The following is a 24,846-nucleotide window of genomic DNA, read 5'->3' on the forward strand; positions in this document are numbered from 1 at the left end:
AGCATCTTTGTTCCCAGAGAGGCGTTTTGTGAATGCTGCCTGTCAGGGGCGCGCTGTGAGACCAGCGAACGATCTCCCCACCGTGTGCCCCAGGTGTTCCTCCGATCGTTATTTCCATGCCGTCCGCCACCCACCCCCCACCCCAATTGTTTGCCCACCTTCTCTCCAGGAGCAGGGCAGTGCCCTCTGGGCTGTATCCCTGCCAGGCGCCCTGACCGTTAAAACTGGAGTTTCAAGGCCTGCTGGTCGCAAGAACCCACGAAATTCAGCCCCCCTCGTTTCCCAAACCAGTGGCTTTGGGCAAATGTTCTCTTTGTGCATTCCCCTGTGTGCTCCTCTCTCTCTTGCCCTTCTCCTCGACCACGGCTACCCTTCTCTGCAGCATCCAGAATCTCTTTTTCCCCTAAACCCCGTCTCTGCACTTCCTACCTTCTTGGATGTGGCCTCTTCTCTTTCGTTGTGGAGTTTCTTGGCCAGTCTTCAGGTTGATTTCTGGAGTATTTGGGATGATTTGATAGTTATCTAGTCGTGATTGTGGTACGAGACGAGCCTAGGGTCCTCCTACTCTGCCGCCATTTTGCAAATCCAGGAAGAGATCTTAAAATTCATTTCCCAATGCCACCTGGATTGGGAGCCCCACGAGTCATCAGTAGAGGCAGCTGCCTGCACACATGGTTTGAAAAAAACCTAGAGGGATCCCAAAGTTAGATTCCCCAACGGCTTACCAGATCCCAGCATTTGCCACCATCTGCCCTTGTGTTAGATCACCCAAGACTCCAGTGAAAAGCACACATTTTGTCTTGCAGGGATGTTATGCCCTCACAGACCAAATAGGACCAGGGAATCGGTTCATTAAATTCGTACCAGAGTGTAGCCCCTGGACAATTGAAAAGTCTGTGGATTGTGTTTCTAGGAAGGTGCAGCAGGAAGTCCGGAGATGCAAGAACCCAACAGGCCTTGTGCCCGCTGCTCTTTCTGCCCGCGATGAATGGACACCCGTTGTCCTCGCTTGGCCTGCTTCTGCTTAGTCTTCAGAGGTCAGCTCGAGCTCGCCTCTGGGAACTGGTCTCCATCTCTTTTCCCTTCCTCCCAGTCTTTGGGAGATCCTTTTCCCGTCTTGACCAGGGAACACGCCGCATGGGATTAGGGTTGTTAACTGTCTCCCTGACAGACCAAGTCCCTCCAGGGTAGAGAAGACAGATTACATCGCATCTTTTCAAACTCTGAGGGCCCGCCAACATAAAATATGTTGAACGTGTAAAGGAGCCAACTGGCAAAATGAAACTTGAGAGGCGGTGAAAACGTCACCCATTTGGCACTTTACGTAGGGCAGGCCCTACCTTCTATGAAAGCTGCAGACCGCCCTGTTTGGCCTGGATTAACATGATTTCTGACAGTTGTGACCCTGACCTCGTGCTTCACCTGTGTTGACCACCACTCTTGTAAGCACGCTATGTGATGTGCTACTTAATCGCAGGCTTAGGGAAGGAAATCAGTGCCTAGACACAAACGTCTCTGGCAGAAATGAAGGAGAGAAGAGAAGAGAATTGGAGGGCCAAATTCCAGCACGTAGACGTGTGTTATCTGAGCACAGACTCATACTGTAGTGCGGGGGCAGGGAGGAGGTACTTAAGAAGATCGTCGCTTCTCCAGGGGATCCCCTCGGTTCCAACAAGACGTCGGTGCACAAAAAGATGGTTTGTTTCCTTCTTCACCCCACGTATGTGGGACAGAGTGCCTTCCCACCTGGAGCTCTCCCCGTCCTGTGTCACCCGCCCAGCTCCCTGTTGGAGACAAGCAGACTTTGCTATCATCTATATTTGACCATCTCTAAAGACGAGCATAGATGAAGAGCTGGTGCAATGTTGAGAATTTATTTTCAAAATGCTCAAAATCAGCTAAAAGCAGCTACCAACTAGGGATTATAACTCAGGGCCCATGGGAGTTCTTGTCAGTGCTCACAGGAACATCCCAAGAAAACAGGGCCGTCCGTCATTACACCGTTTAAACTTCTCCAAATTAGTTTCAGGAGTATTTTATTTACTTACACCTCACATTTGTCTGGAAACTATTTCAAGGGGCTAATAGCTATTTTTAGTTCCAGGAGAAGACAAAAATCAATGTTTCCCATCTACTTTTTCTAAATCTTGTATTTTCCCTTTTTGCACTTGTTTCTGATAATGTTTTTCTTTCCTTTTTTTTTTAAGCTTATTTATTTATTTGGGGGGGAGAGAGAGAGAGCACATGCAAGCAGGGGAGGGGCAGAGAGAGAGGGAGCGAGCGCAGCCCGAGCAGGCTCTCAGCTGTCAGTGCAGAGCTGGACTTGGGGCTCAAACCCGTGAACCAACCACGAGATCGTGACGTGAACCCAAATCACGCGTAGCCAACTGAGCCACCCGGGTGCCCTCATGTTTTTCTTTTTAAGTACTAATCTCTTCGGACTTATTGAACGCAAAAGAAGAGGAAGTAGAATTCTGTCAGAGCAGAATACCGTGCTAAGTGTGACATCAACAGAGTTGTAACCTCGTGCCGAATGTTAGTCAGACACCCAGGTTATTCTACCGAGAGGGAACCTGTACAAAGAATCTGATATCGAAGAGTATCGATCATTACGAAACATAGGAGGATTTTGTATCCAGGACGGAATTGCCGTTTGCCTTTATCCAGCGCGGTAGGTCAAGTTGAGTTGTAACCCGGACTGTCTAGAGGCGGCAGGAAGCTAACTAACTGTACTAAGGGGAGTCGAAATTAGCACTCTGACTTTTACAGAATTGCCCAAACTGGCAGGGCTGCATGTTAGGCCAAACTTCCGGTGCAGCGTTCACTTTTCTTCCTCCAGCAGACTTGAGCAGTGAGGTCCTGGCCAGGACGGCAGAAAGTCACTGGGCTGAATTGTCACGGGTCCCTGGGTTACCCCAGCCACTGGGCATTCTCTCTGCTACAGAACGGCCTTTCCTTTTATGACCTTCAAGTCCTACATGGTTGCTTCTAAAAAGGGGTCGTTTGGAGTGACGCTATGCTGTATCTATGCAGGGTGCACGGTACCTCCCGGCCAGTTTGGACCGGGTGCTTGTAATATGATTCCAGTCACGCTGGGAATAAAGTCCCATTGAAGGCATTATGACTGCATGGCGTGTCAGTGTGTAAATTTAGTAAATTTAGGTTTTGCCTAAAATATATTTCAGACTAACAGGTCCGGTTGAGGGCACTGTTCTCAGCAGCGAGGATCACAGACTGCCTACCTTGGAATTCTCCTTTCACGATTCGTTAGCGCACGTCCTTGGACAAGTAACGGAAGTCCGCTGGCTTCTATCTTCTCTGTAATAGAGTGCTTACCATGTGTCAGGAACTGTTTAAACGTCACTTGCTGTAATTAGCACTAATATTATCATGGCCATTGAAGTCTGGAGGTACAGATGTCAATTCTAAAAGATCCTCTGTTTCTCTTTCTCCCTTTTGTGTAAGGCAGCATATAAATGTTATTTACAAAGATTCTGAAAATGACCGACTCCTGTCTCTTGAAACTAAAAACTTACTTTTGTTGAGAAAGCATTGGAAACACTCTTAAGCATGACTCTACTAAGGTTGTGTGTGAAACGATGACTTGATGTTCGGAAAATGTTATTTGTTTCTGAAACTCAGGTTTTTACAGGGTGTGAGAATTATGTGCGAGTCAAATCATTAGCCTAGAGAGGAGGGTGAGTGGATTGTAACCTTTTGGTAAGATTTGTAGATTTGCTTTTTTCCGGTATAGAGTTACACTTGTTGTGACATTAGGGTCCCCCCGGTCAGATTTTGTTCTGGTCCCAAAGCCACCACCTATTTTATTTAGCAAGCGGCTTTGTATAATGGAAAAGGGGAAATTCTTTAAAGTCCCCGCTGATTACAATACAGAAACGATTCCTAGTTCTGGCAGCGAATGTCATAGGTTAGAGCAGAGTTTTATACCACTTAAAACCGTAGATTGTGAATTGTACATTTTTTTCCTCAGATTCTAGTGTGTATTAAATCGGGAGACTTATGCTGTGGGAAAATGCTCTCTTCATCTTTCCCTCGGAGATATGTGTAGGGAAGGAGGAGAAGCTTAAGTCGTGCGTGTGTGTGTCTGTGTGTGTGTGTGTGTTTGTGTGTGCGTGCACACACACACCGCTGTGGGAGTCTGAAACTCTAGAGTTGTTAAAAATAAAACAAGATGGACACAGTGAAAAGATCAGTGGGTGTCAGAGGCCGGAGGGAGGAGGGATGAATAGTGGAGCCCAGAGGATTTTTAGGGCAGTGAAACTGTTCTCTACGATACCACAATAGTGGATACATGTCAACCTGTAGAATGTACAACGCCCAGAGTGAACCCGAACCTGAACTGTGGAGTGGTAATGATGTGTCACTGTGGGTTCATCAAGTATTTCAACTATCATCGCACTACCCTGATGGGGCTATTGGTGTTGATATTGACAGTTGGGGAACTCTGTACTTCCTGCTCAGTTTGGCCATGAATTTGATACGGTTCGGAAAAATGAAGTTTATTTGAAAATATAAAATAAATAAAAGAAGATCCCTGGGGAGGTACGGCGCAGGAGTCTGGAAAGGAGCAGGAAAGTTCTGGAGATCAAGAAAGTACCTGGAAGCAAGGGGGTGGGCACAGGCTGGAAAAGCAAGCCACCTGTGAGCTAAAATCTCTTGGCCCAGGAGCAGAGTGAAGCCAGGTCCAGTGTCTGGGAAGGGAGCCTCTGGACGGGCCTACAAAGAAACCAGGCGTCCTGGTGTGGGCCTGTTTATAGTATGACCAGTCGGTCATCAAAATTCGAGATGTGAGTAAAGCATATATAAATTTAACTTTATTTTAGAAGTTTAGATCCTGCTGCTATATGCTTCCCCCATGCTTCTTGACAACTTGTTTACAACAAGTTTACAACAAATGTAAACAACAAGTGTTTACATTTACTTACTTCACGTTTTCCCTATGACTTTTAAGCTCCACAAAAGAAGGAATCATTCGGTCTTTGTTAACCCTCTCCTCGGCTCCTGAAGGGGTCCGGAATTTGGGGGATGCTCGACAGGCATTTGTCAGGTGAAATGCCTGGGAGCCTTACCATGAACAACAGTGGCTTCCTGCCAGGCTTGACCAAATGTAGGAGGCAGATCCTCCGGAAGATCTGACGGCTCCCCTGGGAGACAGGCGTTGTCTTCACTATTCTGTCATTGTACAGATTCGGCTTGGAGCCTGCACCCTGCTGGGACAGAGACAGGGAAGGCCCTTGCCCTGTGGAGCTTTCATTCCAACGCATGCACGACACAGAGAGAAGCGGGTCTGGGGCGGGAGGATGTACTTGTTTAAAGAATTTTTTTTTTTCAACGTTTATTTATTTTTGGGACAGAGAGAGACAGAGCATGAACGGGGGAGGGGCAGAGAGAGAGGGAGACACAGAATCGGAAACAGGCTCCAGGCTCTGAGCCATCAGTCCAGAGCCCGACGCGGGGCTCGAACTCACAGACCGCGAGATCGTGACCTGGCTGAAGTCGGCCGCTTAACCGACTGCGCCACCCAGGCGCCCCAGGATGTGCTTGTTTAGATGGAGTGGTCCCAGAGGCCCACTGAGGCAGAGACGTTTGTCATGGGATCTGAGTGACCAGAAGGAGCGGGTTTCCGAGGTTTGGGGTGAGCCTGCCGAGCAGGGGCCAAAGGTAGGGACCGGCATGGGGCCTTTGAAAGAAAGGCCAAAACCAGATGAGGCGAGAAGATAGGCAGGAACCTAGCAGGCACATGGAGTGGCTGCGTTCCAGCAGGACTTCTGCGACGGTGACGCGGAGATCTCCGGCAGGGGGTGCAGGTGCAAGGTGGGTCAGGGTGGGGGGACCAACACCTGGGCCCTGAGGTCTCGAGGGTGGTGCACGGCACATTCCAGAAGTTTCTCTCCATGAGCTGGGACTGGGTTTCCTGGACGCCATCAGCCCAGGCCCTCCAGGGAAGGGTCTCCTTCTAGACGCCTCTCTCCAAGACTGGGACTGGGTCCCCGGACCTCATCACCCCCTGTCCCCTTCCTTCATCATTGCACCCAGGCAACTGGTCTTCATACTTCGTGTCCCTTGTGTGGCTTTGCTTTTGTTTTAGTTTTGTTCTAAGCCAAGACTCCCCATCTCCCTTGTCTCCAGGCCCTTGTCTTGCCCTTAAACACTAACCTTGGGAGCCTAGAGCAGTGTTTGAGAGAGCAGACTCCCCACCATTGTTTCCCTAAAGGAGCAGAGGAGTCCTGGGGTCTCCCCTCAGAGGGAAAATAATGCTCCACATGATTGCTCCTGGGAAGAGGGAATTAAAAAAGGCATAGCCTTAGAAAGGCTTCTCCTTTATCTTAAAAAAAAAAAAAAGTGGTAGGAACTCCCGCCAAAATAATAACAAATGAGATAAAAATTTAACGGCAAAACTTAAAAGCAATTTAATAAAGGTTTTGGGGAACACCGACTCTTAGGAGTCTAAGGCAAGTTTCACCTGGGAAATTGGTGACTGACAAAATATCATACTTGCTGTTTGAATGCAGGTTGGTAAAGAATTTTTTGCCTCTTACTCTCGCCTCTAGAAGGTGGTCTATCCAAGATCCTTTCTGTCACTTTTCTTTCAAACTGGGGTTTGTACAAAAAAAAAAAAATCTATTAATGAAAGTTAACATGAGGGGCACCTGGATGGCTGAGCCTGTTAAGTGGGTGACTTTGGCTCAGGTCATGATCTCTCACGGTTGGTGAGTTCGAGCCCTGCGTGGGGCTCTCTGTTGACAGTGAAGAGCCTGGAGCCTGCTTCAGATTCTGTGTCTCCCTCTCTCTCTCTCTCTCTCAAAAATAGCCATTTAAAACAGAAAAATAAAATAAAAATAAATACAAATTAAAAAAAGAAAGTTAAAATGGGGTGCCTGGGTGGCACAGTCGGTTAAGCGTCCGACTTCAGCCAGGTCACGATCTCGCGGTCCGTGAGTTCGAGCCCCGCGTCGGGCTCTGGGCTGATGGCTCGGAGCCTGGAGCCTGTTTCCGATTCTGTGTCTCCCTCTCTCTCTGCCCCTCCCCCGTTCATGCTCTGTCTCTCTCTGTCCCAAAAATAAAAATAAAAAACGTTGAAAAAAAAAATTAAAAAAAAAAAAAAATGGAAGTAAATCTTATGATTTATTTCCATCCCTGGCTCTAATTTCATAATTTTCTTTTCTTTTCCCGTAAAGTTATATCATACCTTTTTCCTTTTTAAAAATACTATATTTAATGTACCTTGAATAATCTCACAGATTTTTAATACACTAGAAGCATTTTGAGAAAAGCATCTGTCTTGGCTTGTTCATTATGAGTCTTGTTGCATTTTAGATTTGCTATAAACGTCCCAGAATTGAAAAATAGAGGAAAATTTAGTAGAAAAATATTACATTTAGGGCAATAATAATAATGGTTACAATAATTCATTTATAAAAATGACTAAATCTGAACATCAGGAAACACAATTTTCCCTTTCATTGTCAAATACGTGTTCTTATTTCTAAACTCCAGCCCCCTTTATTTGTATGCTCTTTTTCCTGAAAGATACTCCTTGGGGGGATCTATCTCGTAATGAAAAGCCTTTTTCTAGTGAAGGCCATATGGAAGCCAAAAAAGGGGAAAATGGGAGAAGATAATGCTCCTAGCTCCTGTGGCGTGATTTGTTTTGATATAGCATTAAAATTACACAAGAATGGGGGCACCTGGGTGGCTCAGTCGGTTGAGCGTCCGACTTCTGCTCAGGTCATGATCTCGCAGTCCGTGGGTTCAAGCCCTGTGTCGGGCGCTGTGCTGACAGCTCGGAGCCCGGAGCCTGCTTCGGATTCTGTGTCTTCCCCTCTCTCTGCCCCTCCCCTACTCGTGCTCTCTCAAAAAATAAATAAACATGAAAAACTAAATAAAATTACACAGGCATGGCATCGTGGAAGGCCATGAATCAGAATACCTGTTTTCTTCTGACCCTAAGAAAGTACATGATCTTGAGCAAACCATTTAAGCCCCAAGCCTCCAGGATTTTCCTTCTCCTCAAGATATAAACTGAAGACTGTAACCAATAACTGCACGAGACACCGCTGAATACTGATCACGGCTTATCCCTGGAGACTCTTGTGTCCTGCCCAAACCCTCATCCACCATTTGTACTTTCTAAACTCAATGATTATCTTTTTTTTTTTTAATCTTTATTTTTGACAGAGAGAGACAGGGTGCGAGCGGGGGAGGAACAGAGACAGAGAGAGACACAGAATCCAAAGCAGGCTCCAGGTTCCGAGCTGTCAGCACAGAGCCCGACGTGGGGCTCGAACGCACCAACTGTGAGACCATGACTTGAGCTGAAGTCAGACGCTTGACTGACTGAGCCACCCAGGCGCCCCCATGATTATCTTTTTGGAGGAAGAGAAAAACCAAATTTTATCATGGTCAGGGCATTCTCTGAATTCCAGTTTTTGGTTTTTTTTTTTTTTTTTTGTAGAAATATCAACATGTTATCTGTGACTTTCTACTTCTGATTTCATCATCCCGTGTTCAAAGTGACATGATCATCATCTCTTGAACTGTGAAACTGTGCCATGAATGAGTCGGTGGGGGCCTCCGCGTCCCCTCTCCCGCTCCTCCCCCACGGGGGCCTTTCCTTTGGAGAATTCACCCTTGCGCTCTTCTCAACCACACACTTTAGGTGAGAATAACTTCATTCCTAGCTCCAGAGTAATATTTCCATGAATCCTCAAAATTATTAGCTGATTCACAAACATTTATTGCTAGTAGTTACTGTATTAATCAGAATAGCAATAAAATTCCATTTTCTTCTTACAACTATAAATGTGCACATCTCAAGGATTATTTAATGAACCATGCTTGTTCTCTCATTCAAGTCCTTTGACCAAAACAAATAGCCAGCATTACATTGTTTGTAATGAAACCCAAGCAGTGAATTCTGTACTTAGTGTGAGGAGAAGTTTTAGAGAGTGTGAAGTACAATATGCAAGAACATATTAGAAACAGCTTGCTCTATCCACAATGAAATATTTAGTGCCACGAAAGATCTTGATGGCGAGCCCAGGACTTCACTGGAGACCGTTTGCTGAGAGAAGTGCGTCTTGGGTGTTTATTCATAATTTTACGCATCATAGCAACACCGCAGTCTGGAGTATTTCAGTTATTTCAACAAGCAAGAGACACATGATGAAGATGTTTTCATTTTAACCAAAATATAATTCTTCTTACTAAAAAGAAGGGTAAACTGAATCTCGTTTTTCAGTCGTTTTAGGCACTAAATTATGACTCTTTTCTCCATGTATCATTCTATGCTATAAAATGTATAGCAACATAATAAAGGGAAGCCATGTGGAATGATGGTGTCTAACTGCAGGAGAACATTCTGTATTGCTTACTAAGTGCTCCTCCGATGAACAAACATACTGTTTATTGTGTCTTCAGACATTCCTCTATCTTTTATTACTAGAAGCAAATTGTATTTGCTTCCTTGTAATATTGATGCAATTAGGAGTAAGGCTCCTGTAGAAAGAAGTGGAGGGTGTGAAGAGGGGGTGTGATAAGAGGGTGCATCAGACCGGCCATCCGACTGCCTGATTTTCTGTTTAATGTCATAGGAACTGTCAAAGGCCCCGAGGCTTCTTTGCTACTCACAATAATTTTGTGTTGTATTTGTAATAAACGGGAAAGAAGCATACGAAAACCGTGAATGAGATTATGGTAGGAGTGCACTATGCTGATCTGGGAATTCACAGAAATAATAAAAAGGCACGATTTGTCAAGGAGAAATGATTTGTTTTTGGCTGCTGGCATTTGCAGGTTGGGTCTTTGGCAGTTGTACATGGATCTTTCACCCATTCACAGACGTGAAAGTCACGTCTCACTGGAATGCCTTCTCAAGAGCTGGACGAGGAAAGTAAAATTATTTATTAAATATGTCTACTCCCTGCTGCAAAAAAAAGCGGGGGGGTTAAAGATTTTGGTCTCAGAGGACTTTACATTCTGCTAAACTACGAGTATTTGAGCAGGGATTTCCAAATAGTTGCATTATGCTATTATCTGTTCTACCAACAAATGGTTATTAATGTTTTTCCAAATTTACTTTTTTGAAAGAGAATATATTTAATCAAAGTCCATCTGTCTCCCAGAAGAGAGGGACAACCACAACTTGGGATTTTCAAGCACTGAACCTCCAGATGTATCTCAGGAATACAGTTTTAGCACTATGGATTTAAAATATTTCAATTCCACTTGACCAATTCCTTTCCAACGGGACTCCTTCTGAGCCTTACTGAACATAGATAGCATCAGTTGTTTTTGGTGGTGCTATAGTAGGAGCCCAGCCATCTGACTGATTAAACTCTTACAATTCAGAATGCCCATTCCCTGTGGAATTTCTCTTGGTTGAGAGAAGGGGTGGAGAGGGCCTTTCCCCTAAATATCAGATGCGTATCATATTTCAGTAATGGCCTCTAGTAGATTATCCTCCGTTTATCCCACATTGAAGACAGGAGAGTATTATTTCTACACAGTTTAGTTATCATAAGACATGAATAGGAAAGCATTGAAATTAAGAGTACCCTGTGTTCTCTTTTGGTCTACTGACTCCTGGTGTGAACGCTTCAGTTTTAAAGGGATGTGAATACTCTAGAAAGCCAAGCAAAAACACGTTGCCACGATTCGTGATTCCGTTGCTGTTATTTCTTGCCTCAGGATTCTCTATTAACGAAGGCATTAAGTGTTGCTGAGCTCAGCAACATAAGAGGCTTTCTGTAATGGCCAGTGGTTACTGGCATTTCAACCTTGTGTTCATCATGGTGTAGATAATAAAGCACTTCCCATTTTGATGGTAGGGGTGTGCATACCCACCCAAGGCCAGCTAGTTCCGGACACCAATGACTTACGGTCTAAGAACTCTATCTTTTGGCAAAACGAACTGGAGTGAAATGGTCTCCAACTAAAACTATACTACTTTAAATCTATCTTGATACATTTTTACCCTAGAGGAAGCCTAGAGCCGTAACTGTGCGATATCGAATTTTTTAACTCAACTTTTGTAAAACTTTCTACCTGTTTGCATACTGTCCATTACCTCAATGATCAGCCAGTGCAGATCCGAGAATGCTGTACCTTTTTTATAAGTCAATTTGCTTCATGAATATTAAAATCTCAGATTGCCCTCTGCTTCTTAAATTGAGTATAGAGGGAATGCTCAGTAGGGAGATTGTTTGATATATTCAGGACATTTATAAATCCCTAAAGTAAATTTTCTGCCTGGAAGGAAAATTTAAAAAGCATAAGGTTCTGTTAACTCTGGGAGATCGTTGTTGGTAATCTTGGCTTCACGGATACGTACATGTCTTGACGTGTTAGCTAGAAGCTACTATAGTTTAGCTATAGAGTGAAATTCTTTTTATTTAACATGCTGTAAAGCAGTGAGCATATGCTGGAGGGATTATTCGGCATAATTCAATAAATACGAGAGGTGATTGAGAAGCATCCGTCCGTATTCTTATGTGGAATGATTTATTCAACAAATATTTGATCAGTGACTATCAGGGGCCCTGTCCTGTAGTAAGAACAAGGGAGGAGAATATGAGTCAATTCTTTCAGGAGCTTGTAATCTACTGAGAATGAAAGTAAACCCACCAAAAGGCATGATGAGGCCTGTGGTTGGAGGGGCTAATCTGACTTTATCCAGTATGTCAGGTTGCAGCAGACTGCTCTTTCTGCGTGACCTTAAAACATAGTGGCTCATTCTTTGACCTTCTTGCCATTGAAAGATGATGCTTGTGTTCCTCTCCTTGAACCTGGGGCATTCTGACTGCTCCAACCCATAACGTGTGGTGGGAATCCTGAGGCCACTCGAAAGGCCAAGTGGTGCTGGTCAGTTTTGGGGACTCTCACTGCTGGAGCACCAGGGCCCCTAATAAGGGTCTGGCTTCCCTGAAGCCTGTGTGGTCACTACAGACCATAGTCCTCAGGAGGTCAGCCTTTCCATCTTTTCACAGAGGCCCCAGACAGGAGCCACCCCTGCTGTGTCCTGCCCACCTTTCGGACCCACGACACCACGATGTTTTAAGTCACTAAATTTGAGGGTGGTTAGCTCTGGAGTCTTTGCACTGAACATGTTTTATACGGTGGTGGTAGCTGAGAATGTCCTGGAAGCAGTTGGGTGAGGAGCAGGAGGACAGTGCTGCAGGCAGGAGCGGCTGCGGCAAAGGCTGGCGTCGAAAGTCACTCTTGCAGGGGCGCCCGCAGGTCATGATCTCACAGTGCGTGAGACTGAGCCCCGCGTCAGGCTCCGCACTGACAGCCTGCTTGGGATTCTCTCTATGCCCTTCCCCTGCTCACGCTCCCGGTCTCTCAAAATAAATAAACTTTTTTTTGGTTTGTTTTTAAAGAAAGTTACTCTTACGCTCATGCACCTCTGTTTTCTGACATTAAAAAAAATTGATCTGGAATAATTATGACATTAGAGCATCACATCGGGAAATGGAAGTTTCGTAGCACAGAGGATGACAAATTCACGTGTTCCTGTGAGCAGCAGACAGCGGGCACCCCTTGTCCGCAAGACCACCCCCGCCCCGCCTCTGGTGACAGGCTTCCCTACGAACTTCCTTTTCTCCAGAGGGAGAGGGTCCCAAGAAACATGTTTTATGGGAACGTGGTTATTTGCCAGTAGATGGGAGTGAGAGTTCTCACTGAGAAGGACTGAGACTCAGAGCCAAGTCAAAGTGAGCCAGTGAGCCAAAGTGAACCAAAAAGATGACATCACATGTAACTGGATGAAGAGTCACAGGGCAACGAACGTGCCTCAAAGTCCCCCAGGATGATAAAGTTCCAACTGAGTGTGACTTCGAATCAGTAGCCTTTCTGTGGCTGCCACAGGTGCCCCGTTCTTTAACGCGTTTGCGTGACGTGTTTGAAAATAGCCAGTCAAGGCCACGTGTGTGTATGTGCCCCATGCGTGTACACAGATCGTCCAAAGTAAACCTAAAAAGACGTTGCATCTTACTTTCCCTTTTCCCAAACCTAAAACGCTCACCACAAAAGCAAACACCCTTTTGGTTTACAGATGTTGTCCTCCACACTGTCCGTATATAGTGTAAGTTACTTAACCTACGCATCTGTAATGTTTAAAGTTGTATCGGTTTAGGATAAATGGTCGTGGACGCGTTCTCCTAGGGGATGTCCTTGGAGCTGAGCTGAGGTCCTTGGAGTCATGGGGACTGACATGTTGTCTTGGCGGTCTGAGAATTTTCTGTGGCAAAAGCTGTGGCGTTTTTTCATCCCGTTGGCGTTCTGAACCTCCCGCTTTCAGTGCTTCTCGCAACTGACCGTGCAAGCAGATCACCGGCAGATGCGGTTACAGAGCACGTTCTGGATCGGGAGGCCTTAGGAAGGCTTACCGCATGTCTAACACATTGTCCGGTGAGGACAGCGGTGTGAGTCTGGGACTCACAAGGATTGAGGTGCCACTTTTCAAGTAGCGTCACTGCCTGCCTTGTTTCTGAGTGATCATATGTGACCTGTGTTGCACTGCCAGAGTCGTCACGGTTGAAAAAAGCAGTGGGATGGCAACTTCTTGTCGGACAAGCACCCTTGTCAGTGAAGAAGAGGCAAAATGGCATTTATTGGCTTGCATGTTCAGGACGAATCCTGGCCCCAGGGTGCACTGGAACTCGAAGCTCTAGGCCGCCCACGCTCTCCACTTCTGCTCGACCTTCACGTCTGTGGGCTTGGCCTGACCTCCTCAGATACACAGCCTTCTCCACGGAACGAGGAAGGGCACCACTCAGGTTTCACTACATCCTCCATCACTGCATCATCTGGCTCGGACCTGTTTTGGTTCCTGTCCTCACTCCTACTGTCTGGTGTCCCCTACATTTGGGATTTGGTGATAAGCAGTTGGAGGCAGATAGGAGGCTCCCTGTCACACACCCTGGAAACTCAACAAATGCCGTGTGGACTTGCCCCCCTGCACCAGACTGTGCTTTGTTGTGGCCTTTCATTGTGGCCTCGCTTAGAGAACACTTACACAGTGGTTTATGGTGTGTGTGTGTTTGGGGACAGGGTCATTACACAGAGCTGGCGCACTGATGAGAGACCATAAGCCGACGAACATAAAATATTAATATTCACCCATGATCTGTTAACAGTATTATGTCTTTACCCCCTTTTTTATTAGCACTAATTTATTTAAAAATTTTTCGTCGTTTTCAGTTTCAAATGCATAGGGTGTTTTTAGAGTCAGCTCAGCACCAGGTCAGGTTGACAAACTCCGAGATAGCAATAGAGATTCGATAAAAACTAGCCAACGACACTCAAGCTATTCCCAGGTTGTAGTGTTTGCACGCTTTCAAAATCTCAGAACCGCGAATAGCAAAAAACACTGGGTTCTTTAAAAAGTAAAAGAGCATATTTTTGGATCAGAATACTTGCAAAAACTGCATCATAAATAAAATATAGCTTCTGGCAGCAACGGCAACGCCAAAAAGAAGACACCAGAGCTATTTTAAGAACTGCCATTATCTTTCACTGAAAGCAAAAGCTTGGGAGGCTGCGCAGCAGGTAAAGAGAGCTGGGGTTTCAAGTCGGACAACTTGCATTTGAACCCTGGCTCTGCCCGGTGGCAGCCCGGTGGCCTAGGGCAGCTGCTCCGTGTCTTGGAGCCCATCCCTCCCTCTGAAATCACATCTGATGTGGAAGCCTGTGAGTGGGAAGCAAACAATGAGCTTACGGCGACCAGGACGCCGCGTCCCCAGTGACCCCTCGGTGACTCGTGCATTTAAGAAACCGTGCAGACGGATGGCGAGGGTGATGGACTGACCGTGCCCTGTGATCGCTCTGTGTGCACGAAGGGGGTCGTGATGACGAGCCACGCCCGGCCCTGACACCTGTCACTGCAGGCACGGCAGAGTGCCCCATCGTGCAGCCCCCTCCCGAGGTCCCTGCCCCAGGCCTGTTCCCGGTGCAGGAAAACTCTCCTAAGGAATGCAGTGGCTTCACTTATTTGTTACCTTGTTGGTAAGTGTTCGTTTCAGGGCTCGAGTTCGTGAACATTTACTGACATCCGTGGCTCTCACTTCTGGATATTTCTATTCACTGCGTTCTCCCAGTACACGCTGAAGGATAATATCTCTACACCCGACCTGACCTGATGAAACGTTGAGTGCTTGGCACTGACTAAAGTCGTGGAAAAAAATAAAACAAACCAAAAAGAAAAGGCAGTTAACAGAAACTTCAGACCTGAATGTAATCAATAAATTTGATCGCTTTTTTCGGGTAATGGTTGATGAGATTTTACCTGGCACGAGGTACTCTGTCAGACACGGATTTGTTTCCTCCCTTTGAGGATTTTGGTGCAGTTTAAATATATGGAGAATGATTACATTCCAAGCGCCATCCCGGGCACTTGACATGTGTTAACGCGTTTTGATTCTCACAACTCTATGTGGTAGATAATAAAGCAATTTCCATTTTAGGAATGTGGAAATCGGCTCAGAGAGGCGAAGGGACTTGACCAGTCACCCTACTGGGTAAATGGTGGAAAATTGGAACTTGTTTTTCTGCCTTGGGACGAAGCATTGATATTTAACAGAGGTTTTAGAGGCTATTGTCATTCACATATAAATGTGTATCTATATATGCATATACACACATACACATGGATACACATATGTATACGTATACTTACAGATACATATACATGAATACATATATGTATGTTCATATTATATTTATATATATTTAATGGGCATGTGGCTGTAAGACATCATGTAGGAAAGTAGTTAGTGCATTTTACGGACATATTTACCGTTACTTTTTTAGGTGTTGATTTATTTATTTTGAGAGAGAAAGGGAGGGAGAGAGAGAATCCCCAGCAGGCTCTGCGTTAGCACCTCACAATCGTGAGATCGTGACCTGAGCTGAAAGCAAGGGTCAGACACCTAGCCGACCGAGCCAGCCAGGCGCCCCTTTGCTTCCACTTTAATGTGAAAATAGTAAAGGTTTGAAGCAGGGCTTGTGAAAACCTGTAGTGAAGCACTTTAGGTTGCCGACGGTAAGGTGGGTAATGGGTATATGGTGTAGGCTGTTTACAACGGCATTTATTGCTGGGCTGATAAGATTAAAACCAGAACAAGGCAAGAGGGGGTGTCTAGAAAAAATTTTTCTGACAGTCGTTGAAAGGCAAGGAAGACTTTATTCAGGGGCACTGTGGTAGGTCCTAAGACTGTCATGATAGGGGAGAGAGAGCAGGTTCACCTCTGGGTATAGCTGGGGATTTACAGCCTTCGAGCAGAAGGAGGGAGTCAGTAGATGGAGTGTTGCTAAGAGACATCAAGGGTGAGGGGAATTCTTGCTAACCTGACTTAACAGAATTCTTGCTGGTGGCAGAAGATGACGATCGTCTATTAAGGGTGGGCATAATCTCTTGAAACTGAATTAGTAAGATTTCTGCTACAACTGGACTAGGAAGTAAAAGACAGGGTCTGGTTGGGAGCAGGGTTCAAAGGAGCCCGACTGAAGTTTGTTCAGGGATGGCACTGGGGAGTCCTATGAGGAATCAGGGAAATGTGCTACATCCAGACTTGAAGACAGGACTATAATATGCATTTGAATGTTAGTGGATGGAGGGGTATGTTAAGTCGGTTTTGGTATTTTTCTTTCACGACTAATTTCATGGTAAAGTTAATAAATGCTAAAACCATTGATTTTCTACCTATTCTCCAAATACATGTCTACTGAGGGTACGAAATTTCGTTAGCTTTGTTTCTACTCTTAAACTGATGAGTTTTGGGTTTCTTTTAGTAATCAGATCAGTCTGTAATTTTCACTAAGGGCCTTTGTGGATGGATAGATACTAATTGGTAAGCAAATTACCTAAGTAAATAACTATTGTATGGACATGTTCAACATGGTTAATGGAAGAACAAAACCCAAAAAAGCTATAGTGTTCTTATGTACATTTTTACTTTGGGGAGGAAATGAATCACTCTGAAATCATAGATTTTTAAAAACCTCGTACTTGGGTGAATTGTAAGTGAAGCACAGTTCCGCTTGAAAATACCCGTGCATCTTACTCTCGGGTACGAAAGTGTGTTAAGATGTTAAATGCTTTTTTCCTGACCTTTTACATAACCTTCATAAAACAATATGGGGGAGTTAGTTGCATCATTTTCTACTTCATATTGTATTCTTTTTGTTTCTTTATTTTCCTTTATTTTTGCCTGTATCATATGAGACCAAACGATAAAAAGACAAACTGATGTTCTAACAAGAATAACCAAGGTCTGTTCTTTTGTTTCCACCCAATCCACAGACTTCTAATTTATCTTTTTTAAAACCCTTTTTTGTGAACTTACAGAGGCAAGAGGTTCACATGGTTCTTTTCAATGTCGAATCAACCTAAAGTTATTAACATTTTAGTCTTCCCACCCTGGCTAATTTAGAAAGTGTAACGTTGATGATACTTCTCTGGAAAGTAATAAAGAATAGCTGTTAAAACTGTCCGTTAATAAAACACTTTTATGAATTAACTAGTGAGTACCGCTGGAAGGAATCCCCTTTTACCCTAATGAGGTCCAACATTGTTACCGTCAAGCAGCGAGAAAAATTCTGATACTCTTTCGAAACAAAGTAGCAGGTAAGACAGACCACAGTTTGACAACGCGCTTCAAGTGCTGAATATTATGAAAGAGTCCTGTTGTTTCTATTACCATGAAACAATTAATGTTGCAGAGATCTTGAATAACTTTCCTGTAAGTTATACTACCATGGATTAAAGGAGACATTCGTTTCAAAGTGCTGTCTTGAAGTTACACTGACAGTATTTGATGGGCTTTTCAAGTTATCTTCTTCAGAGTAACTATCTTTTTCTACACCATTTTACGTGTTTTATAAGATTTTCTGACTGCTAATTCCAGGAACAACGCGAATTTAAGTGAGTATTTCACTGAAGAAGGAGAGGATTTGCAAACCTAACTACAAACCACCCCATCATACGTTACACGTAAAAATTCAGTTCCGTGGAGCAGCCTTGAATAACGAGGGACGAGGAAGGAACGGCCGCTGAAAATGGCTTCATTCCTATGTGCTTCACGGAGGGACTTTTCGGTATCAAAGTTTTAAAATGCACGGTTTCTTAGCAGAATGTTGACCCTGATCAGTGGTAGATGAGAGTAGCTCATGGTAAAACCACAGCACGTTGGGTACGTCTGACCTCCGGGAGGAACGCCAACAGCATGCAGGCGGCTTGGCTTGCCCTTCTCGTCTCCTGGGATGGGGACTCGGGGACAGACTCTGAAGGGGGAGCGCGGAAGGACCTCGCCACGGGTCCGCCCCTGGGCGTCCAGCTCGCTCACTGAGTCTGCCTCTCTGCCCTTGGCCACATTCCTGCAGGCACAAGCTGAGCGTCAGGCAGGAGCCCTGCTGACACGGGTCCTAACAGAGGCTTCCTTCAGGCTGAACTGTCCTCTCCCAGGGAGTCTCGCGGCCAAGGGGGTAAATCACGTGAAGGGCTGGGGGTGAGGTGGTGTTTGCTAGAGCTGGAGGCGCGGGCTTGAATCCCAACTCGCCCCTCACTAGCCCTGACTTTGTGACAGAACAAAAACAAAAAGGTCAGAAAAGTCTTACCTCGTTGTGGCGAGGGTTACACAGGAGGACGTACGTCGGGGGGGGGGGGGGGCACGAGGTCTGACCCACAGCGAATGTCAGCTGTCGCTTCTGGTTCCAGACATGCCGGGTTCCTGTCTCCCCAGCGACACCATCCTCCTCCTTTGCGATTCCCTTTGGTCTGAGCTGCGTTCGCCCATTCTCTTCGTATCCCAGTCTGCATCCTGTCTTGTACATGCTAGAGCCCCGCCGTGTCCTTGGAAGGGTTGCAGTAGGTCAACGTACTTACGGAGAACCCCAGCATGCCAGCCTGTCACCAGGCAGAGTCTGACTTCTTGGTCCACTGTCTCCGTTAACAGGGCCGTGTGCCCTCGGCCTTCCTCGGTGGGGCCCTTCCAGTCACCCTGGGCTCCCCAGTGCTCTTGGTTCTGTGGCACAGCGTGTGACACAGACTCTCGGCCTTCAGCCCTCCTCCCTCCTGCCCGCCCTCCACTCCGACCCCAGAGGCATGTCCTCAGACTCGAGGCCGCCTCAGCCTCAGGTGGAAGAGGATCCGTCACAAAGTCACATTCCTCAGCTTCCTACTTCTCAATCACAAAGTCGCACTCCTCAGTTTCCTACTTTCCTGTTCTGAGAAAAGTCCTCCCAGAGAGTCGGGGGGCAGGGGGAGGATGCTCAGGGCTGATGTTTCTGGACATGGGGCATCTACCATTTTTCTTTCCTGCCACAGCTTGTTGAACCGACAGCAGCTGCTCCACTGGGGTCTGCCCACATCTTCCAAGGTTCCAGGTCTCCCACCCCACCCTCCAGTTGCTGCCAGAACGGTCTTCCTAAAAAGGCAAATCTGGTCTTGACAAGCCCATTAGGTTCTCTTGACACCCACATGGATTCCCCCCAAGCAGCAGGTGTCATTTGGTTCCGGCTAGGCAGAAAAGAGAGTGTGGGAGCAGTGAAGAGACGGAACCCCGAGGCACCTAGAATGTTCACACCCATCTCCTTGATGTCCCGTGACCTTCCTCTCCAGCTAATTTGGTTCACCCCCCACTGCTCGCCTCCCTGTCTCTCCAGTCTCTCACAAGTGCCATTGTCTGTCTCTGGGGAATGCTGTTCTCTCTCTGTCTCTCCCCCTGCCCCTCTCTGCTCCAGCACTGCTCTTGCGGCAGGTGACATACTTTCAGGGTCCTTTTTCCCTTAAATGTCCCCGGTGATAATTTGGGGGTCTTTGATGTCTGAGGGACAGCTCCTGAGGCCTGAATGTCTCAGGGCACTTTGCATGTGTCCCCACCACAGGCCTTATTGTAAGGATTACAGCAGATGAAGTGGATCATGTCATTATTCAATACTTACATACTTACTTTCCCAGAAGATTACAAATTCCTAGTGTAGTTAGGAAAGGGTAGCGTTTATAACGATCCTAATTCAATGGCTGTTTGTAAAACAATGGATTAATGTAGTCTGTGTTTACGAACATTTGTCATCTTGTAGGGCTGTGGGAAAGTGTTGTTTCTTTTAAAACTTCCCCTTAACCTTGTCTGTGGTATTGAGATTTCTCAGGAGCAGAGTGGGTCCTGATGGAGTTGGCGAGGCATGGCTTTTATCTTAGACGTCCTTTTGAAAACCTGAATGCAAGCCCGTGGTTTTGGAACGCTCTTTAGTTCTGGTGTTGTTTTTGGCTTCCAGAGACGAGACCGATAATAGCGTGCTGTCACATGCGGGTCGTTCTCTGTAGTATCCCACATACTGTTGTCACCACGCCGCTGTCCATGTGTCTGTGCAGGTCTCTGGGGAGCAGACATTCTCCTTTCGTGGGAAGATGGTGTGGCAGGCCGTGGTGGTCACTGGCAGGAAGATGTTTGTGTCTTGCGTATGAGAGGCCACTCTCTGAGAGCTGCCTACGTGGCCCCGTCTGCCATCAGGAGCCAGCACAAAGGCACCCGGCAGTGTTTCTTTGAACTTTAACATTTTCACGACCGCCACTTAATTTCTGCTATGAACATACCCTTCTCATGGAAGACCTGAATGTTTCGTCCGGTTTCGAAATACGACGTAACCACCTTAATTTTTAATTTTAAATTAAATGAGCAGTTTGCATCTCAGAGCTGAAGGTCCATGGTATCCTGATCCAGAGGCCGGAAGAGAGGACTGATGATACAGAGATCACTGCCACCTAGATCCAGGGTCCAAAGAGGAGAAAAGCCAGGCAACATTTGCCACAAGGCAACAAGAGGGAAAACTGCTTTGAAGCCAGGAGTAAGGACATGCTGATCGCCCTCCAACTAAGCCAGGTTTTTGGAGCCTCTGTTTCCTTTTTTGTAATAGTAGCTTCACGAAGGCAGAGACTCTGTCTTACTTTGTCACCTTGATAATGGCTACTCACTTAAAACTTGTTGACAGGATGAATGTATGGTGATTCTACGTTTCTTTTAGTACGAAATTTCTATTGTTAAGTGTGTATCATAGGAAGAGGGAGACACCATTGAAGAAACAGGATATCAGATTATTAAAGCCATGCAATTCTTTTTTTTTTTTTAATATAATTTATTGTCAAGTTAGCTAACATACAGTGTGTACAATGTGCTTTTGTTTTGGGGGTCGATTCCCGTGGTTCATTGCTTACATGCAACACCCAGGGCTCATCCCAACAAGTGCCCTCCTCAATGCCCATCACCCATTTGCCCCTCTCCCCAAATCAACCCTCAGTTTGTTCTCTGTATTTAAGAGTCTCTCATCGTTTGCCTCTCTCCTTCTCTGTTTGTAACTATTTTTTCCCCTTTCCTTCCCTATGGTCTTCTGTTAAGTTTCTCAAGTTCCACATATGCATGAAAACATGATATCTGTCTTTCTCTGACTGACTTGTTTCCTTTAGCATAACGCCCTCCAGTTCCATTCATGTTGTTGCAAACAGCAGGATTTTATTTTTTCTCATTGCCAAGTAATATTCCATTGCATATATAAACCACAATTTCTTAATCCATTCATTAGTTGATGGACACTTAGGCTCTTTCCATAACTTGGCTATTGTTGAAAGTGCTGCTATAAACATTGGGGTACAAAGGGCCCCTATGCATCACCGCTCCTGTATCCCTTGGGTCAATTCCTAGTAGTGCTATTGCTGGGTCATAGGGTTGTTCTATTTTTAATCTTTTGAGGAACCTCCACACGTTTTCCAGAGTGGCTGACCAGTTTGCATTCCCACCAGCAGTGCAGAAGGGTTCCCCTTTCTCTGCATCCTCACCAGTATCTGTTGTTTCCTGAGTTGTTAATTTTAGCCATTCTGACTGATGTGAGGTGGTATCTCAATGTGGTTTTGGTTTGTGTTTCCCTGATGATGCGTGATGTTGAGCATCTCTTCATGTGTCTGTTAAGCCATGCAATTCCTGAGTAGCCACAGAGGAGAAGGAGCAAAGCACTCACACACAGGTGATTAAGACTACCCAGAGAATAGGAATGAGATCTGTGAAGTCAGCACCAAATATCAAGTACTCTGAAACAGGATAAAGTCCACTCAGGAACAAACCCTTTAGCTAAGACAGTAAGTTAGCTAAAGGGTAATCTAGATCCATAATTGCACTTGTGAATTGCAACGAGAGTCCAGGTTGGCAGCAGGAGCCCAAAGAAAGCAGATAACTTGGAAGACATCAAGCTTTTCTATTACCCAAGCTGGTTTCTGGAGAAATGGTAACTATTGAACCAGTTGCATTAGAGTCGATGGAAGGTTGTGTAGGGGCCTTCGGCTGCTTCTGGACCTCAAGCACAAAGTCTCAGGATCACGGCATTTCTTCAAATGCGAACTGTTAGGCATATAGTAAGCCATTAATAAATGTTTCTGAAATGAATGAAAGGTGTGATGTTAACTGAACTTTGACGTGACTCAACTAGGAGATGTACAGTGAATGTCACCATTTATCTGTCTGCCAATGATGTGTATTCTTATTCATTCCGTGGTTTGGCCTGACTTATGATATATAGAATGGTGGCTGCTGGACATGTTTTTAAGTTATTACGTGAGTGTCTGTGCGCATACACACTCATGAAAAGTTGAACCCAGCTTGGCACTCAGAGGTTCCTTTTCCTTTTCTGTTTAAAATTTTCATGACTCTGGGCGCCTGGGTGGCTCAGTCGGTTGAGCGTCCAACTTCGGCTCAGGTCATGATCTCGCGGTCCATGAGTTGGGACCCAGCGTCAGGCTCTGTGCTGACAGCTCAGAGCCTGGAGCCTGCTTCGGATTCTGCGTCTCCCTGTCTCTCAGCCCCTCCCCCACTCACGCTTTGTCTCTCTCTGTCAAAAATAAACATGAAAAAAATTTTTTTTAATAAAGTTTTCATGGCTCATTTTGGATGCTGAGAAAGCTCTTCTGGTCTGGTATTAGTATGATTATCTAAACATTTAGAACTTGGCTTTCATTGGCATCATGAATTTTTTCCCAAGTTCTTTTCCCAGAATTTGCACTCATATTTGAACTTGAATGTAACAAAAGCAACTCTCCATAATTTGCTCCTAATGTAGCAGAAAGACCACTGAATTTGCTATCAAACATGGATTCTTATAAGTACTCAATTATCAACTTGCTGTGTATGTTGAATAAGTCAGTTAAATTTTCTTGGCCAGAGGAAGCACTTTTGGAATGGCAGAATAGCGACTTCCAAAAATCTATTTATCCATTATAAACAATAAGGACATTGGCAAAAACTGACAAAATCTTTTTTTTCCCCCTCACAATTCTGGAAATTAACCAAAAGCTTACAACAATCCAAGGAACATTTATGTAAGAAAAGTGACTAAATTTCACTAAGGACTGAGCTTTGTGATATTTTACTTGCTTTATTCCACTCTCTTTATCCCCATGTCCACAGTAGCCTTGATAACCAACAGCTTAACAGTCACGGTAATTGTGAGGATCACTAACAGAGAAGAACAGATTTAAAAATCCTTACTATAGACCAGTCCCTGGAGAATTATTACTAGTTGACCTATGTGGAAACTCCTCCAGAAGTCCTATTCACCCATCTTATCTTTATTTTATCTGATTCAGAGCTTTCTTGGTGGGGAAAGCCTTATCCTTAGGGAGCTGGTTGAAAACAATGAGCAGCAGTGGCTTAATATCACAGATGCCCTAAGCAAAGATAGTTGGGGCAAACGGGAAGCTGGTCACAAAAACTTAAACGGAAAGTAGGGAAACGAGTGTCTGTAGAAAGCTTTGAAAAATGCTGACATGTTCCAGGGAATGTAGAAGGCCATGCACATGTGCACGAAAAATTTGAAAAGACCCTAATCTCTTACATATGGCTGACCTTGACATCCTGCAAAGCAGGGAGTGAGAGCTAAAGCAGCATAGTAAACTGAAAGAGTTTTGAAGGCCCAACACACACACACACACCACACTGAGCAAAGGGTGGAAGACTTATTGGTTCAAGGCATTTAAGGAAATTGCTCTTTTATCATTAGCTAACTAATGATTAGCTAATTGAACAGAGACTTCAGTGGCATTACAAAGCAAAAAATACAGACTTTAAAAAAAGATTTCAAGAAAACCACTGAATAAGTAGCAAAAACAAACTGGGGGAAAGCTTCTGATTTTCTGTATTGCCTCATTACATTATCTTAAATGTTCAGTTTTCAAAAAGAGGGAGGAGGGGGAGAGGGAAAAAGAGGGAGAGAGAGAGAGAGAGATGCAATGAAACAGGAAAGTATGGCCCATGAACAAGGAAGAAAAAACAATCAATAGAAATTATCCATAAAGAAGCTCAGATGTAGGACTTAAATATTTCAAATTGGCTCTTATAAATATGTTCAAAGAACTAAAGAATTGTTCAAACAATGCCTAAAGAAATAAGGGCAGTATAAGAATTATGTCTTACCAAATAGAGAATATCAGTAAAAAGATATAAATGACTAAAATGAACTAGATAGGATTTCTGGAGTTGCATAATACAAAAATGAAAATAAAAAAACAACTAGAGGGGCTGAAAAATATTTCTGAGCTGGCAGAATAAAGAATAAGTAAACTTGAAGACAGATCAGTAGAGATTATCTAAATCATCCAGTCTGAGAAACAGAAAGGGGAAAAAATGAAGGAAAATGAACACAGCCATTGGATACCATCAAGTGTAACAACATATACATAATGGGAGTTCTAAAAGGAGAGGAGCAGGAGAAAGGAACAGAAAGAATAAAGCAGTAATGGCTGACAACTTCCAAAATTTTCTGAAAACAATACACACATCAAACAAA

At 44.9% G+C, this 24,846-nt stretch overlaps 1 protein-coding gene across 6 annotated transcripts in view; it reads left to right on the top strand.

The window, feature by feature from the left end:
- Window positions 1-24,846, top strand: part of PXDNL (peroxidasin like) — a 429,117-nt gene that overhangs the window by 14,674 nt on the left and 389,597 nt on the right. The window lies entirely within an intron of this gene.

The sequence above is a fragment of the Puma concolor genome, chromosome F2 (genome assembly GCF_028749965.1).
Source record: "Puma concolor isolate L17-30 chromosome F2, mPumCon1.1.hap2, whole genome shotgun sequence".
Classification (NCBI taxonomy): domain Eukaryota; kingdom Metazoa; phylum Chordata; class Mammalia; order Carnivora; family Felidae; genus Puma; species Puma concolor.